A 19,857-nucleotide genomic window follows, 5' to 3' on the forward strand; every position below is an offset into this window, starting at 1 on the left:
GTGAAGGATAAATAAGCTGGGAATGGTAGTGTCCACACCACCCAGCATCCAGGAGGCCAGGGCAGGAGGACCATAAGTTTAAGACCACTGTTTTAATTAAGACAAGACTTAACATGCATTCAAAGCATGTAACCTACCAAACATTATAGTTAGTTTGCCTTTAATATGCTCAGTGCATTAGGGCTGGCAGTTAGACCACCACAAGCTGGGTGTGGTCCTCCTGCTTGTCATTCTAGCACAAGAAAGAAGGCTTCAGGTCTGAGGCTAGCCTGGCCTAGCCTGGCCTTGGCAGAAAGTTCTTTAAGACAGCTTGGGCTGCATGGCAAGCCCCGTTAAAAACAACCGATGGTGCCATTTCTCGGTGGATGTGGCAGCACAGGGCAAAGGCTGGGGCGTGCAGTAGGAAGCCACAAGGTCATGAGAGCTGCGGTGCCTGGGCACACATCTCCTTTGCAGAGCACGCAGGGAACACGTTTCTGGTGAAGTCAGTCCCAACATTCCCACCAACTTCATTAAAAGTTGAGCTATGCAGTTTGGAGGATCACCTTCTTCTCAGCTTGAATTCAAAGCAGCAAAATAGATACTGAAGGATGAAGCAGCCAGGAAAGAAGTTGGTTGGGAGTTGCCAGCTCGTGGTCCACCGAGTAAGAAACTCTGGGGATGTGCACATCTCCAAATGCCATGTCTCCTCCCTGATCCTGGCACTGGGCTCCGTGATGGGCCCATACTTAGGAGGGGCTAAGAGGGCACCTAGTTTTGAATCTGTCTAGGTACACATTTATACAACAAGTATAAAAGTACTCTAACCTGGCTGGCTCAGGGCTTCTGGTGATTGTCCTGTCTCTGCCTCCCAACTTGCTGTAGGATTGCTGGGATTTCAGCCTTCCCCAGAAGGGACAAGGACACGAGGGCTTCTCTGTAGCTGAATAGACGATGCCTCAGCTTTAGTCTTTGGCACACACACACACACACACACAGCAGATAGCACAAGTGATTCCTGTATATTTTTCACCTGCATCCCCTGCTTTTAACGTTTTACCATATTTGACTGATAGTTCTCTTTCTGTCGAACCATTTGAGACTAAATTGAAGACAGGTCGTCTTCCCACTTCTAACCCTCAGGATATTGAGACTATTCTGCTGTCTGCTGTATGGCCACAATGGAACCACTAAACCAGAGCATTAATGTTAATGTGATAATGCAGTCTAGTCACACACTCCATTCACAACTCAGTGATTGCTCAACCAATGTCCTTTGTGGAAATAATTTATTTTCTGGCCCAAGATCTACTATTTGGAAAGAACTGTATCAGAGTCTATATAATTGAGTATAGTCTCAGACCTATAGCACCTACCCACGTTCTAAGTGACTTATTGCACTAGATTTGGTTTGCTAGTTAATTTTCTATTGCTGTAGCCAGGCGATGGTGGCGCACGCCTTTAATCCCAGCACTTGGGAGGCAGAGGCAGGTGGATTTCTGAGTTCAAGGCCAGCCTGGTCTACAGAGTGAGTTCCAGGACAGCCAGGGCTATACAGAGAAACCCTGTCTTGAAAAACAAAAAAACAAACAAACAAAAAATTTCTATTGCTGCGAAGACACCCTGGCCAAGGCAACTTATAAAAGAAGACATTTAATTATTGGAATTTGTTTACAGTTTTAGAGCGTAAATTCATGAACATCTCTTAATCCCACCTGGAGAGATTAAGACTGCTACCACAATTTTTGGGCCACATTTGAAGCAAGCTGTATTAAATACTAGCCAGGAAGGTGGATACTGGCCAGGTCCATACCCAGGATTCCCAGAGAATGGTAGCGAATTACAGTAGTCAGGCACTTGCAAAGGTAAAATCTACAAGGCTATGGATGGGAAGTAGGGATACACCCTGACTGTACTTCCTGCCCAAGTACCTTCCACCTAAACGTGTACATCCTGTGTAGTTGGGGCAACCAACCTTGTTATAGAAGTCAAAACACATGGTTTGTTATCTTAATGAATAGCCCCAGCATTCTGGGAAGTTGTCTGTCCTTGGGCAAGTGGGCTTTTCATTTTATATAGATCACTTATGCACAGTAATTAAAACTTAAAGCATACCTTTAACCCTCATACATCATGTCTGGGGGCGTGCAGTAGGCAGGCAGGCTTGGCTTTGTGAAGTACCCCAGACCCTGGATTTGATCCACAGCAGGAGGCTCTAATGCTTGAGCCTTTGGGGGCCATTGTCATTCAAACCACCCTAGTTTCCAAATTCCCTGAAGAAGTTAGACTAAAAGGGGCTGCAAGCTAATTACAGTCTCAAGCATGCAAACACTCACTCACCTCACCTTTCTAAAACATCCAAAGTCTTGGGTTTTGTAAAATAAATCACTTGTTTTCTTACTTCAAGAGGCAAGAAACAGGGTACAAGTTGCCGTCAAAAGTAGAACCAACAGTTCAGTGATGGCTGTTGGGATCCATTCATGATCTAAGAGGGCTCTGAAGGGCTTGGGAAGCCCCAGCTCTGGGCTCTGATGGTCACAGCTCACTTAGCCTTTCACAGGCTCAGGCTGGCTCTGCAGCTGCTGCTGTCTTCGGTCATCATCCCATGGCACTGCACTTACAGTTACAGTCTCACTGCAGTGGGCTGCACCTTCACCAGTAGCTTCTGCTGGCTCTCCCTGGGAACGCCAACCCTGCTACACAATGACGACCCTTGATTTTTCTCCACGCAGCATCATCAAAGCCTTTCTTGGTTCCAAGCCTCAGCTGTTCTCTTTGACTTCAACCCCTGTACCAACCTGGTTACTAAGGCAGAAACTAGCCAAATGCCTTCAAAACTCTGGCCCACCAAAGTATTGCCCTTCTCTGTCCTGCAGCTTCTGTATGCTAACCCTGAGGAAACACTTCCAGAAGATTATGCCTCAGTGATCTGTCTGTCTGTCTGTCTGTCTGTCTGTCTTTTGAGACAGGGTTTCTCTGTGTAGCTCTGGCTATCCTGGAACTCTGTATACCAGGGTGGTTTCAAACTTGTAGAGATAGCTTGCCTCTGCCTCCTGAGTGCCAGGATTACAACACTGCTCTGCTTGATTCTAGCCTTTTCTTACATCTGACGGATTATTCAACCCCAGCTGACCCTCTGTTCTAGCAAGGGTTTCACTTTAGTGGTCCCTGTCTCTTGTTAATCACAGAAGATTCTTTAGCCTCAGCTGACAAGAACCATAGCTAGCTACTCCATTCAAGATATCGAGTGGTCTCAATAGAATGTTTTACCATTGAAACGTCAAAAGCTAGGCCTCCATGTCTGCACTGGTCTGCACAATAGCTTCTAAAGCTTTGAACACTAGATTGTTTTTCTAGCCCACCTTTCCAGTATCCTTTTGAAATTCTCCCAAGCCAGCAATATCTCCTGAACCTGCTACCATAATTGATTTTATAGAAACATTTCTGGAGTAGTTGGAAAAATATATTTCAGAATTTATTCAGTCAGCTTTAAAATAGTAATAATAGCGCAGTCACACCTGAGAAGCTGCAGTTACTCTGTCCTTGAGTCTGGGTCTCTCAACAGTTGGAGTAGCCCCACAATAGCTGTCTCTCATCGAGGCAGGGTGGGGTTGGGGATGGCAGCAACAACCAGTAGTTATTCAGTCCACAAGATGGCTTGCCTGCCTCAGTAGTCCTGATGTGATGCTTAGGGCCTGGAAGTTTCCCAGAGAGCTGATGGTCCTTATTTTATAAGGAAAGCTTAGAAATGCTGGTTCTGCCATCATGGGAGGACTGAGCAGCAGCAACAACAGGAAAGCTCAACTCCGAAACAAGAGGGAAGCCAGACCAGCAAAAAGTAAGATAATACACTTTTATAAATTAGGATTGTTCCCTGCTGCGGTCCAAAATCAGGTGGGTTTTCTCATATCGACCAAGGCAATCAGAACAGTTCCTCAGGTGAGGCTTCCTACTCAGATGATTCTAATTTGTGGAAATTTGACATTAAAACCAACCATAAAAATTCATTTGTTGATTTCTGGCTATAAGAGAAACATTATCATGTATTGGATGCTGATTCAAACCCTGCCCGAGTCCTCTACCCAGATGACATTTTAGCTGTATCTTCAAAAGGCCATTCCACCAGTCTGTCGAGCCAGCTGCTTCAGGATGGTGGAGGAAGTGGTCAGACCAGTGGATTCCATGGACATGATCCACACCGTTCTTAACTGTGAATAGTATTCCCTAGTCTGTTTCAGTAAGAACAAACAATGTCCTCTCTTCAATGGAAGTAGTCCATTGAAATCAAGTTGGCTGGTTGCTGGATGGTCACCCTGGGAAATAGTGCCATGTTAGGGACTTCGTGTTGGCCTCTGCCGCTGGTAGATCTGGCACTCAGCAGTGCCTGTTTATAAGGCCAGACTATAAGTCTTAATGAGTGGCAATCAGTGCATAACCTACATGCCTTGCCACCATAGACTCTCTACTTTGTTCATGGGTCCATTGGGCAATGACAGGCTTGACTAGGGAAGGAGGCTGGGTATCCATAGAAGAGGCCATTCTATCTACTTGATTATTAAACTCTTCCTCTTCTGAAGGTACCTGTTGATAAACATTTACATGGAACACAGTGTCTTCCCATCCTTTGCTCATTTGGAGAGATGTATTTAGACGTACCTTTATCCCCAGATGGGTTTTCACCATTTTCCAGCCATGGCTCCTTCCATACAGCTCAGTGAACAGTCACACATCTGGTCTTTTTTCCATCCAAATGAGCAGCTGTGTGCTCGGCCTGAAGTTTTCTGACAGTAAGTTTTCTTCCACAGTCTTTCATGGCTTTCCTAGAGAAGAGCTATAATGTTGTAGCTATCTACTTCTGGGTGGTGCTGCATAGTATGAAGAACTGTCCGCTAACCATGAGCCAGCTTTCTCTCTCAGTCATCTCATCTATGGGGCACACTCTAAAGCTACAGGTGAATGCTGTTTGGAGCCTTTGGCAGCCCCATAGGTGAGTCCCAGCAAGGCCCATGGGATTTCAGAGCAAGGCCTTCTATAGATAATTGTGAACATTTGACTATGGGCCACGCTGCAGCCTGAGCTGCCCTTTATGATCAGGGTATTTATTATCGGATCCATCAAACCATAAAGTCACACATGCACAGCAACAATCCAAAAGATGCAGCATGTTTGTGACCTGGCTGGAGCATGTCCTGAGGGAACAAGCAAGTTAGAAGAAGTTGCCCAAACACCGTGGTTCCTGTTCTCATCAAAATGCCTTCTAGCCTCAAGCATCCATCCTGTCTGGGATAGCACAGCCTCTGATAGGCTTAGCTCTCCCAGATCAATGATTTGTCAAGAAAACACCTCCAGACTTGCCTCTAGACAATCTAACGGAGGCATCTTCTCAACTGAGGTTCCTTTTTCCAGATAACTCTAGATTGTCAAATCAACAAAACAAACAAGCAAAACAAGAATGACCCTCAGAGGTGCCTGTATTTGAACACTTGGTCTGTAGTTGGTGGTGCTGTGTGGAGACAGTTAACAGATGGTCTTGTCAGAGGAAGCATGGCATACAGGAGGGCTTTGACTGTTTACACGTCTCTCTCTTTGCTTTGTGCTTGTACTTCTAGAGTTCTCAGCTGTCCATGCTGGCTGCTTGCTGCCATGTTGGAGCCCAAATCAAGCTTTCCTTGGCCATGCTGTTTTATCACAGCAACAGAAAAGTAACTAATACCTCATCCTCATAGCTGATCAAAACCTCAGCATCCAAGGCTAACTGTTTCAATTAGATGGAGATAAAGGTTTTTGGTCTTTCTTTAAAAAAACATAGAATTTCACATGACTTTTTATGTTATGCTCAAATTAAATACAATTTACCCTTGAAAGGAATGAGATATGTGCCCTTTCATTAAATTCTATGTAGTTTTATTTTATGTATGTATATACTTCTGTTGTTTTGTGCTGTGATTTTTTTTTTTTTTTTTTTTTTTGAGACAGGGTTTCTTTGTGTTGCCTTGACTCACTCTGTAGATCAAGCTGACCTCAAACTCAGAGATCCGCTCGCCTCTGCCCTGAATGCTGGGATTAAAGGCCTGTGCTGCCACCACCTGGTTTTGTGTTGTGTTTTTGACAAGCTCGAAGTATATCATTCAGGGTGTTTTTGAAGTGATGGTTAAGCAATCTTCTTGCCTTAGCTTCCTAAATACACTGGAAGTATAGGCATGTGGCACAGTGCCCTGCTGCTGTGTGGCATTGTAGCTTCATGGTATCATAGGATACAGTTTTTCTCTACACTCTTTGTAAGACTTTTTACATGTGTGTGTAGTTTTATAATTTTCACCGAATAACCTCTCTGTTAGCAGGTTAAGCAGTCATTCTGTTGTTTGTGGTACTTGGGATTGAACTGATACCTCACACATGCTAGGCAAACACTGTACTACATGCCAGAGTTTACCTTTTCAGGTCCAAGTGGATAGAGGAACTTCTGTGTCTCCATGTCTCACATCCTCTATAAATTATATTATAGTACTTAATAAATAGAGGCATATGTAGCACTCTATCAGCTGTTCCTTGACTATAAGCCATGTGTACATTTTTATCTGGGCATGATAGCACATGACTGACTTTTAGCACTGAGAGCTGAGACAGGAGGATGTACCTGCATGTAAGTACCTGCATGTAAGAAAACAAAAACTGCAACAGAACCAAAAATGTAGTACATTTAAACTTTCTCGAGCCGGGCAGTGGTGGCACACGCCTTTAATCCCAGCACTTGGGAGGCAGAGGCAGGTGGATTTCTGAGTTCGAGGCCAGCCTGGTCTACAGAGTAAGTTCCAGGACAGCCAGGGCTATACAGAGAAACCCTGTCTCAAAAAAACAAAAAAACAAAACAAAACAAAACAAAAAAACTTTCTCTTTAGACAGTGTATATGTAGTACTGTTTGTTTTCTCTTTAGACAATGTATCTGTATTACTGTTTGTTTACTGTGTCCAAATTGTGTTTTAATTATCTCATCTTTTCTCCTTGGTTCAACCTTTTGAGACCAACATGGTGGATGTTTCTCTCTATGTCACACAGATACTGAAAACTGAGACCAGGAGGAATTGTAGGTTAACAAAATGAATTGGTATGTGTGGAAGATTTTCATAAAATAGACTAAAAACGGATTCTGTATTTATGTACATTAGGCTATTGTTAGTCTTAGTTTAAGTCCAGTATTCTTGGTCCCTGTGTTACATAGTTTTCCATATAAGTAGGTATATTAGTTGTCGTATTGTTGATAAGAACCCTGTAATTTTGTTGGTGTTCATGGAAATTGGAAACAGTGCAGTCTGTTCTACAGTATGTCTCTTGCTCAGGTCTCTGTTCTGCCTAACACTGAAGACAATCCTCAATCCCTTCCACTAGTCACATCTTAGTTTAGGAAATAGTGATGAAATTGTGTTTAGCTAACAAACTAAAATACAAACTCAAACTTTTGTGTCAGTCGTGTCTTTTGTAGGGATTTGGGTATTTTTATAATGATACAGTATAAGTTAAATTAGCAGGAAGTGGCATAGAAAGAAAGATGTTACCAGTGTGTCAGAGAATGGGGAGAAATAGTGTGTTGTTTAATAGGCACAGGTTTCATTTCTTAAGAGGAAAAGTTCTGGGCTTGCACAACAACGTGAATGTAGACCACAGAACCCAACACCTGAGACTGGCAGACATAGAGAGTCTCGTCCTACCATGTTTTTATGACAAAACCGATTTCAAAAGGTATAAAATATGTGAGTTTAACAGCTGTTCAGAACCTACTACCTAGAATGAGAAAATGATATTCTTTTGCAGTGATGATTTGTGAAATTAAGTATAACTGCATGTTAGCATTCTCCTGATACATAAGCCTGGAGGCTTCTGCAGTGCACAGAGGGCCTGACCTTAAGTTTTGCATCATTGCTCTATTCTGTTCAGTTAACTGGGTGACCGGTATTCTCATACAGTGCTTTTTCATTCTGCTTTACCTTGTAAGAGAAAAAGATTTGTTATGTTTAGTGATTCTTGCATGTTTTTCCCCAGGAACCTACCTGCTGGGTGTCTGCCTGATACTCACTGTACGCTCCTTGGAGATAACTCAGCCTCTGCATAGTTAACAAGTGGTTAAGTGATAAGCCTAGAACCCTGGGGTAGTAGCTGTAATTTGCAAGAGTTATGCAGGGCTGCCTCACTCTTCTCTGCCATCAAGATGTTAGTGGACACTGCTGCTCTATCCTTTGCTCTGAAAATAGGATTAAAAATAACTTTCCACTGTAAAGCTCCCAGGCTCACACCCTAGTAATTTTCTAAGTATTAATTTTGCTTTTAGTGCTGCATACTAGAGATTCACAGCAATTTAAACCATCAATGGTGTACCATATAGCTTATTTTTTTAGAGTTTTTATTGGCATATATGAATTATACATAATAGTCATATTCCAGCATCCCCTAATGCTGGGGCATCAAACCTCCAAAGGACCAAGGGCCTCCCCTCCCATTGATGTCAGACAAGGCCATCCTCTGTTCCATATGTAGCTGGAGCCATGGATCCCTCCCTGTACGCTCGTTGGTTGGTTGTCTAGTTCCCGGGAGCCCTGGATGGTCAGGCCAGCCATCGTTGTTCTTCCTATGGGGTTGTAATCCCTTTCCACTCCTCCAGTCCTTCTGCCAACTCGCCCACTGGAGTTCCCGAGCTCACTCTTGATGTTGGCTCCAAGCATTCACATCTGCATTGGTCGTCAGTTGTTGGTAGAACCTCCCAAGAAACAGCCACACCAGGTTCCTGTCAGCAAGCATCTCTTGGCAGTAGCAACAGTGTTGGGGTTTGGTGTCTGCAGACAGGATGGATCCCCAGGAGAGGCACTCCCCAGATGGCCCTTCCTTCAGTCTCTGCTCCATTTTTTTGTCCCTGTCTTTCCTTTGGACAGGAACATTTCTGGATTAAAAACTTTGAGATGAGTGAGTGGCCCCATCCCTTGACTGGGGGCCTTGCCTATCTACTGGAGATGGTCTCTACAGGTTCTTTCTCCCCTTCGATGCATGCATTTCAGCTAAAGTCATCCCTGTTTGGTCCTGGGAGCTTCACGCTTCCCTGGCGTCTGGGACCTTCCAGTAGCTACCCCCAGTTCTTCATCCCCCCACTGCTACATATTTTTATTTGATTTTCTGATCCTGTGTCCCTCTCTCCGTCCCCTCCAGTACCTGATACTACCTCGCTATTTTCCCCTCTCCTCTCTCCCTCTCAACTCCCCCTCCTTCCATCTTCCAGGATCATCCTGTTTCCTCCTCAATGCAGGACTGAAGCATCCACACCCTGGTCTTCCTCTTAAGCTCCATATGGTCTGTGGGTTGTATCATGGGCATTGTGAACTTTGGGGCTAATATCCACTTATCAGTGAGTACATACTGTGTGTATTCTTTTGTGACTGGGTTACCTCACTCAGGATGATATTTTCTAGTTCCATCCATTTGCCTACGAATTTCATGAAGTCATTGTTTTTAATAGCTGAGTAGTACTCCATTGTGTAAGTGTATCACATTTTCTTTATTCATTCCTCTGTTTAGGGATATCTGGGTTGTTTCCAGCTTCTGGTTATTATAAATAAGGCTGCTATAAACATAGTGGAACATGTGTCCTTATATGCTTATATGCTATGTTTTATGTTGGAGCATCTTTTGGGTATATGCCCAGGAGTAGTATAGCTGGATCTTCAGGTTGGATTATTTCCAGTTTTCTCAGGAACTGCTAGATTGATTTCTAAAGTGGTTGTACCAGCTTGCAGTCCCACCAGCAATGGAGGAGTGTTCCTCTTTTTCCACATCCTTGCCAGCATCTACTATCACCTGCAGGTTTTTTTTTTTTTTTTTTAATCTTAGCCATTTTGATTGGTGTGAGGTGGAATCTCAGGGTTGTTTTGATTTGCATTTCTCTGATAATTAAAGATGTTGAACATTTCTTTAAGTACTTCTTAGCCATTCAAGATTCCTCAGCTGAGAATTCTCTGTTTAGCTCTGTACCCTATTTTTAAAATAGAGTTATTTGGTTCTCTGGAGTCCTAACTTCTTGAGTTCTTTGTATATTTTGGATATTAGCCCTCTATCAGATGTAGGGTTGGTAACTATCTTTTTCCAATCTGTGGGTTGCCGTTTTGTCCTATTGACAGTTATGAATATCGATATAAAAATACTTAATAAAATTCTTGCAAACCGAATGCAAGAATACATCAAAATGATCATTCATCATGATCAACTGGGCTTCATCCCAGGGATGCAGGGATGGTGCAAGGAAGTCCATCAATGTAATCCACTATATGAATAAACTCAAAAAAAAATCCACATGATCAACTCATTAGATGATGAAAAAGCCTTTAACAAAATACAACACCCCTTCATGTTAAAAGTATTGGAGAGATCAGGAATTCAAGTTGCATACCTAAACATAATAAAAGCAATATGCAGCAAGCCAACAGCCAACATCAAACTAAATGGAGAGAAACTCAAAGCAATCCCTTTAAAATCAGGGACAAGACAAGGTTACCCCAAAAATTCTACCAGAGAGTTCCTACAGCTGATAAACAACTTCAGTAAAGTGGCTGGATACAAAATTAACTCTAACAAATTAGTAGTCTTCCTCCACTCAAAGGATAAATGGGCTGAGAAAGAAATTAGGGAAACAACACCTTCACAATAGTTACAAATAATATAAAATATCTTGGTGTGACTCTAACTGAGCAAGAGAAAGATCTGTATGATGAGAACTTGAAGTCCCTGAAGAAAGAAATTGAAGAAGACCTCAGAAGATGGATAGATCTCCTATGCTCATAGATTGGCAGGATTAATATAGTGAAAATGGCTATTTTACCAAAAGCAATATACAGATTCAATGCAATCCCCATCAAAATTTCAACTCAATTCTTCATACAGTTAAAAAGAGCAATTCTCAAATTCATTTGGAATAACAAAAAAAAAAAAAAAAAAAAAAAAAAAAAAAAAAAAAAAAAAACCCACGATAGTGAAAACTATCTCCAACAATAAAAGAACTTTTGGAGGAATCACCATCCCTGACTCCAAGCTGTATTATAGAGCAATAGTGATAGAAACTGCATCGAATTGGTACAGAGACAGGCAGGAAGATCAATGGAATAGAATTGAAGACCCAGAAATGAACCCACACACCTATGGTCACTTGATCTTTGACAAAGGAGCTAAAACCATCCAGTGGAAAAAAGATAGCATTTTCAACAAATGGTGCTGGTTCAACTGGCAGTCAGTATGTAGAAAAATGCAAATTTATCCATTCTTAACCCCTTATACAAAGCTCAAGTTCAAGTGGATCAAGGACTTCCACATAAAATCAGATATGCCGAATCTGATAGAAGAGAAGGTGGGGAAGAGCCTCAAACACATGGGCACAGGGGACGTTTTTCTGAACAGAACACCAGTGGCTTATGCTCTAAGATCAACAATCGACAAATGGGACCTTATAACATTGAGAAGCTTCTGTCAAAGCACCCTGACAATGGGACAAAATGGCAACCTCTTTACTTTCATATCATTGTGCGGTAACTGTTGAATTAAATTAGGGTTATCTGCTGGAGCATGAGTGAAGTAACTTACCAGTGGCTGTGTGAGAACATGTTTATATTCTTTTCTAGGTAGTAGTACACCCTCATCCTTCTGAGGCAACAGTGTAGCAAGAAGGCCGCAGGCATGCCGTCTGCCAACAGCTGCATGCTTGATGTAGTGACTTCTTATTCATCGGCTGTGAGGGCTTCACAATCTGTTGCCACTCCCCTCTCCAGCTTTATATCGTTTCGTGTTTGGCGTTCATAGAGAGTTTTATGCCCTTAGCACTTAGAGTACACCGATGGGTGCAGGGGTGCACCCTGTGCAGGGGCGGGTCTTTATGTGCACAGGAACATTAAATTTTACTTCATTATATTACACCATACTATAGTTGTTTTCTCCTAAATATTTTTGGTGTGGGTGGATTAAACTTTTTATAAATTGAACCCTTCTTTAAATTGGGGCTGGGGATGTAGCTTGGCTTATAGATTGTGAGGCCCTTGGTTCCACCCCTGGCACTACATAAATTTTTCCTAATGCCACAGGCCAGAAATCTCAGCACATAAGAGGCAAAAGGAGGAAGAGCAGAAATTTAAGTTCATTCTTGGCTGCATAGCAGATTTGAGGCTAGTTTAGTATACATGAGACCCTGTCTCAGAAAAGAAGGGAAAAAATAAAAAGGAAAAGAAGAAAAAGAAATCATAATAGCTAAAGAAAGAAAGTTTATCCCATTTTGCTCTTTAAAAAGAAGAGCAAGTCTGGGAAGGAGGCAGGGATGCAGACTCCCGCTACCTTTTGGAGTGTGGACAGAGAAGAAAAGAATCATACTGAAAGGCATCAAATGGAATACTGATGGGGATTGTGTAGCTTGCATCAGACTATTTCAGACAGAAAAAAGCATGTTATTTATTTTTATTAAGGGAGAATGTGAATAATTTGAGAAATAGTTTCTTGGGGCTTTAGCCTTTTGATAATCCTCAGCTTTGATATTAACAAATCTGCTTGGTTTTTTTGGCTTAAATTTTATTACAGACATAAATATACATTAAGAGATTTTAAGTTTATGAGTATGTTTGTGTGTCTGCACATGGTTAGGGTTAGGCACTGATGGGGACAGAGGCCATCTGATCATTTGGAGCTAGACTACAGACAATTTAACCTGTGGATATTGGGCCTTGAACTTGGTACCTTAGAAGAGTAGTACACCCTCTTATGTCTCTACCCACGTCCGACCTGCAGAATAAGGCAACGGCAACCGTGTTCTTCTTCAAGCGGTTTATTCAGCTATCCCTGTACAGCGCGCTTCCTCTCTCTCCTTCTCTTCTCTTCTCCCTTCTCTCTCTCCCAGCTCCCGCAGCCCCTTATATGCATTGCCTTGATCCTATTAGCAACTGCCACGAAGTCACTGGTGATTGGCCATTCTCAATGATGCGAGGTGGGGTGATCAGGCACCCACACCTCTCAGTGCATACAACTCCATATATGGAGTTGTCTTTTCTCTCGAATGCCTATGCCAAGTGCCACCTTGTAATGGTGAGAGTGGAGCCGCTTCCCACACTCTTAGTCACTGAGCCATCCAATCTTTGATATAAAAGTTTTTGCCAAGATGAAAGAGGTATTTTTATTCTTATATTTTGTAAATAGCCCGTCTTAGGGTTTGTATTGCTATGATAAAAGGACCATGATCAAACACAACTTGGGGAAGAAAGGATTAATTTTGCTTGCATTTCCACATCAGGTTGTCCTGGAAGGAGGTCAGGCCAGGGACTTCCCCTGACCACAGGTCAATCTGGAGGGGACACTTTGATCAGCTGAGGCTCCCTTTTTCCGAAAGACTGTAGCTTGTGTTAGGCTGACGTAAGACTCGGCTGCTCATGGCTTTCCCTAGCTTTAGTTTTCTGTTTAGTTGTGGTTGGGCTTCTTCCGTCTTACGTGACCTCGTGAGTTACGAACGCTGTTTTTAAGCTCATGTACATTATGTTTGGAGTTCCCGAGGTTGTGCAAGCCAGGTTCACACGAAAAGACGTGGGTGTATAATGCAGGAAAACAGATCTCACAAGGAGTATGGGTAGTTAAAATCGCTTTTTAGTTCCCAGTTTAGGCAAAGTATTGTTTCCACCGTGCTGCATTCTGTTTGTACCTCCAGTGGTGTCACACGGCTCGTTTTAGGAAGGAGAGGTGTGTTACTTATCCTGTGTTTAAAGTGACCGTGCTTTTATTTATTTATTTGTTATTTATTTATTTATTTATTTATTTTGTTTTTTCGAGACAGGGTTTCTCTGTGTAGCCCTGGCTGTCCTGGAGCTCACTCTGTAGACCAGGCTGGCCTCGAACTCAGAAATCTGCCTGCCTCTGCCTCCCCCCCAAGTGCTGGGATAAAAGGTGTGCGCCACCACCACCTGGCGTGACCGTGCTTTTAGACAGCGGCATTGCTACTGTCCCAGCAGAGTTTGAAGTGTCGTAATATTAATCACAATTGTAACTTTTACTATTTATGTGAAAACATGTTTATCTTTTATCTTTCTTGTGGAAGCAAAAATTAATTATAAATTGTAAGTAAAATTGAATTTTTATTTATACTGGATTTATTTTTTTTCATGATGCCCCTTTAAAAGGTGATTTTGTAAGTGAACAGAATTTTGAAATGCTGTGCAGGAAGAAAGGGAGGAGACATGATTACATATTAGAGTGGATAAAGGACTAAGCATTGCCATCGGTTGCTAGGCAACAGTCTGTGGGAAATGTAGCATTTCTCATTTGTGTCGTCATGTAACCGCTGTGGAGCCTGAACTGGGGTTTCCTTTTAATCAAGTCCAGCTGTTGGTCCGGGAACATACTTTCTTCAGGGTACTGGGGATGTGTTTCCTTCATTTCTACAGTGTCTTAAACTGCTACTGACATGCTACCTGAAGTGTACTGCTGGACACAGCCCCTGTAAACCTTCAGAACAAAGAACGCGGCATGACATTAAGGTTTTAAGGTTTTGTTGTTTTGAAATAAATAGAACTCTTCTTTTTAATTTGATGAGCAGGAACTTTCCAGCTCTAACCCTCTCTTTTCAATCTGTTTTTAATTTGCAGAAAAAAGTGGTCCAATTTTTTAAACATAAAATTGTTTAATGTATTTTTTTAGATTTTTCATTCTCTAGTCATATTATCCCCAAATCCAACATATTATCTCATAGATTGAGTGCTTTTTTATTTGTATACATTTCATTTTCCACTTTCATTACCCATTTATCAGTTGATGGACATTGTTCTATTTAGGGTCACTATTGCTGTGACAAAACCCTGTGACCAAAAGCAAGCTGGAGAGGAAAGGGTTTATTCGGCTTACACTTCCACATCACTGTTCATCACAGGACAGGAACCTGGAGGCAGGAGCTGATGTGGAGGCCATGGAAGGGTGCTGCTTACTGGCTTGCTCCCCACTGCTTCTCAGCCTGCTTTCTCATAGAACCCAGGGCCACCAGCCCAGGGTTGGCTCCACCCACAATGGGCTGGGCCTGCCAACATCAATCACTAATTTAGAAAATGCATTACAGCTGGATCTTCTGGAGGCATTTCCTAAATTGATGGTCTCTCCTTTCAGATAACTCTAGATTGTGTCAAGTTAGCATAAAACATGCCAGTACATACATCTAGGCTGTTTCCAATTTCTGGGTCAAGACAGAAATCAAGAAGGGAATTGGTTTTTATTTTAAGAATTGAATGAAAATGAAAAGATGACATACCCAAATCTATGGGAAATATTGAAGACAGTTGTTGGCACTGAATGCCTAAATGAAAACCTGGAGAGATCTCTTTAATAACTTAATGAAACCCTTGAAAGCTATGGAAGAAGAAATGATACCCAGGCCTAAGGAAGAATCAGTCTTGGGGCTGAAATCAATGAAATGGAACCAACCAAACACCAATACGAAGTATCAATGAGATGAAGAGTTTGTCCTCAGAGGAAACAGGATTGAAAAACCTTCAACAAAATCAAGGGACAGACACAGCGAAAGGATCCAAACTAATAAAGTTATAGATGAAAAGGCAGACACTAAGTTAACCCAGGGAATTATGAAAATATAATAATGTGATAATATACACTGAGTTAATTCAGGGAGTCATAAGGACATTTTAAAAATATGTATTCCCACAAACTTGAAAACCTAAGGGAAATGGGTGAGGTTTTGTTTTTTCCTTTTTTTTATTTAAATAGATGATGTACTGAAGTTTAAATCAAGATGAAATAAACAATTTAAACAAATCCATAACCTTTATAGAATGAGAAGTGTAATTAAAAGTCTCCCAACCAAGAGTAGTGGTGGTACATGCTTTTAATTCAGCACTTGGGAGGCGGAGGCGACAGATCTCTGTGAGATTTATGATAGCCTCATCTATTAGTCAGGGTTGTGTAAAAGAAAAAAAACCCTATCAACAACAATAACAACAACAAGAATAACAATAACAACCAAGCACCACCACCGCCACCAAAAATCTCCCAACCAAAAAAAGCCCAGATGAATTCAGCACAGAATCTACCAGACTTTCTAAGAAATCTCCTTATATTAGTCCATGACGTAGAAACTGAAGGAACCCTTCTAAATTCTTTTTATGAAGCCACTATTACTTTGATACAAAAAACCTATACAAAAACAACAAAATAAAATTATAGACTGATATTCTTTAAGAGCATAGATGCAAAAATTCTCAACAAAATTCTTGCAATCTGAATTAAATGGCACATAAAAAGATTGTCCACCATGACCAAGTTGGCTTCATCTCAGCGACACAGGAATTGTTCAACATATGTTGATCAATAAACGTAATTCACCATATAAACAGACTGAAAGATGACATCCTCTTGATCATCCCATTAGATGCAGAGAGCCTTTTGATAAAATCCAACATCCCTTCATAACAAAAGTCCTGGAGAGACCAGGGGTGCAAGGGACATACCTCAGTGTAGTAAAGGTGATTTATAGTAACCCAAAGCCAACATCATCATAAAACGGACAGAAACCCCCAAAGCATTTTCACTTCAGTTAGGAACAAGAGAAGGATGTTTGCTGTCCTCCTCCTCCTCCTCCTCCTCCTCCTCCTCTTCCTCCTCCTCCTCCTCCTTCTTTTCTTCTTCTTCTTCTTCTTCTTCTTCTTCTTCTTCTTCTTCTTCTTCTTCTTCTTCTTCTTCTTCTTCTTCTTCTTCTTCTTCTTCTTCTTCTTCTTCTTCTGTATAATACTTGGAGTCTTAACTAGAGCAAGAAGATAACTATTTTATCTCTGAAAAAGAAAACACTCATTAGTTTTGAAATCAAAATGTTATGCTTATCAAACTTAAAAATAATTCCACATTTCTAAAGTTCTGTATCCTGTGTTAGCCCTTATCAGGTAGCTAATACATCACATATGCACCATACAAATCTACAAACCATACAAGTAAAATCTCTGTACTGTTTACAAGCTTACATGTGCATGATCTGTTAGTAAGATCACGGTGACTAATAGATGTAAAAATCATGACCAAGTATATGTTCATGCAGTGATACCTATTGATAGATAAAAATTACTGAACTCTGTTTATCGGTATCATGCTTCTGCTCCTTGACATTTCAAAATTTAATAATTATTTGTGATTATTTGCTTCCAAAAATACATGTACTAGTTATTTAGATTGTACTAAAACAACATACTATTTTTTTAAAAAATAACATTCGCTTTACTATTGAGGGCCTTTTATTGTTGTTTTGTTTTTGTTTATTTGAGATGGGGTCTCATTGTGTGGCCCTGGCTGGCCTAGAACTCTTTATGTAGACCAGGCTGGCCTGAACTCACAGCGATTCTCCTGTATCTGCCTTGTGAGTGTTGGGATTAGGAGCAAGTGTAAGCAATCAGCACATTGGTTTTTCTTGATACTATTTAATTTATGAACAAATTCCTGTGTTGTGATATTCTGAGGTATATTAGGAATGTATAAAATCATTGAATAACATTGATTTTACTTTATTTTATATAAACATTTTTCATTTTTCTTGAGGCAGAGAGCTATTGAAAAGTCAGACAAAAATAGAATGAGACTTTTTAGCTTAAATAATACTTATTTTCAGTCTCTCTCTATGCATATATATATATATATATATATATAGTCCACACATACAATCATATGTACATATACACAAATATATACCTTTTATATACCTTTTATAGATTTTTGAGAAATTTTTGAGCTAGAATCTCATGTATTCCAGGCTGGCCCTCAACTCACTGTGTAGCAGAGAATCCTCTGGAACCTCTCTGACCCTCCTGTTTCTGTCTCTCAAGTGCTGTGGTGCTGGGCTTTACTTCCAGGCATGCTGGGGCAGTAAGTTCCTGACAGAACTGTATCCCTAGGCTCCATAATACATTTTTAAATTCCCGCTATTTTAGCATTTTAAGTCAGCCTTTGCAGCACTTTTAGAATCAGATGTAAAAATTTAATCTAAGTTACTTCTTCTGCAAGGGTGGCAACCTACCAATCATTTAAAAAAACAAGTACAGGATTGTTAGAGGAAAGCAAAGAGATTGAGATAGAAATAACATAAAATATTAAATGGGATTCATGACCAAATGAATTGACTGTAACATTAAGGAAATCTGTTGAAGGGACTAATGAGGTAGCATGAGATGACATGGCACCTTAGCACACCCTAGGGAAACAGCATGAAACACAGCCCTGTAGTAAGAGAGGCCGGGCTGCTGTTATCTGTTAATCCCACTATTATCTGGGATTTGTTAGAGAAGGAACATGAAGCTGGACACTGCCTCTGGGTTGAATTGACACCCTCTTCTCTGTGTTTCTTATCCCATGTGTGTCTTATCCCCTGCGTGTCTGTATTGCTGACTTGGCGGCACAGTGCATAAGATGATCTGTTTAATCCGCATACACATTAAAAAAAAATAAAGTACAGGAAAAATTTCTCAAAAGTATTTCTTTTATATTTAAATACAATGACAACCCCAGTGTTTATATTGCAGCAATGTGGACAGATCATCTTGTCGGTCTCACTGTGTCCACAGGAGGGAGTCTGGCTGTTCTGTGGTAAATAGAGAACACGTTTCAGACATAATGTCTAAAGAGGAAAAAAGGAAACCTTTTTCTTCTGTTCTCAGCTTTAGGAAAGTATGGGCTTTTTTCCTCCTGAAATTACTGATTTCTTCTAGGATTTCGTACCCAGGTATTGACAAGGAGATGGTTCTGTGAGGAGTAACTGCCACAGCAATGTATACAAAATGTTATCAGCAGTTATATTACGTGATAGGGTAATGGACACCCTTAAGAAATCTTCCTTAGTGTTTAAAAGGACTAAATACCTAGCAAATATTGCTTTTATTATTTAGAAAAAATATAAATTATGACATTTTCTTGGTTTCCCCAATTTGTGAAACCACAGCTGTGCATTGTGTCTTTTTTGTTGTGGTGTCTTCATTGCTTAGTCCATGCCTGCTGTTTACTGAGCATTCAGTACCCTGGAACTAGTTATCTGGCCCATGCCTGCTGTTTACTGAGCATTCAGTACGCTGGAACTAGTTATCTGGTCCATGCCTGCTGTTTACTGAGTATTCAGTACCCTGGAACTAGTTATCTGGTCCATGCCTGCTGTTTACTGAGCATTCAGTACTCTGGAACTAGTTATCTGGTCCATGCCTGCTGTTTACTGAGCATTCAGTACCCTGGAACTAGTTATCTGGTCCATGCCTGCTGTTTACTGAGTGTTCAGTACCCTGGAACTAGTTATCTGGTCCATGCCTGTTGTTCACTGAACATTCAGTACCCGGGAACTAGTTGTCTAGGTGAGTAAGCTGTACAGTGATGTAAATTGTCTGCTCTTTAGGCTCAGTGTAAATTATGAACCATATTGTCTATAAGTAAAAGAAGAAATAAGGGAAATGTACAATTCTGACCCTAATAGTTATAGACTATATAACATACTTAGCTAAATTTAAATAAATTTAACCCAAAATGGTTAAAGATCTGTATATTAGTAAAACATAGATAAAAGATTTGAATAAGACACAAATAAATTTAATGTCTTCTGTATTCATGGGTTGAAAGAATTAAAATTATTAAAATGTCCACACTAAGGTAATTTACAGTCGGTACAATCCATAAAAAAATTCCAATTTCACTTATCACAGAAATAGAAAAAGTAATTCTAACATTTATATAGAACTACAAAAGCCCAGAATAACGAAGGCAGGGTTGAATAAAAAGAACAAAGCTGGACATACACATAATCTTTTATTTAGACTACGTGATAAAGCTATAGTAACTAAAACAGCACGTTACTGACAAGA

The 19,857-nt window shown here is 40.8% G+C and overlaps 1 protein-coding gene across 2 annotated transcripts in view; it reads left to right on the forward strand.

Annotated features, from left to right (window-relative positions):
- The window catches only part of Ttc28 (tetratricopeptide repeat domain 28), a 433,061-nt gene that overhangs the window by 12,885 nt on the left and 400,319 nt on the right, over nucleotides 1-19,857 (forward strand). The window lies entirely within an intron of this gene.

This window comes from Arvicanthis niloticus, chromosome 24 (genome assembly GCF_011762505.2).
Source record: "Arvicanthis niloticus isolate mArvNil1 chromosome 24, mArvNil1.pat.X, whole genome shotgun sequence".
Lineage (NCBI taxonomy): Eukaryota > Metazoa > Chordata > Mammalia > Rodentia > Muridae > Arvicanthis > Arvicanthis niloticus.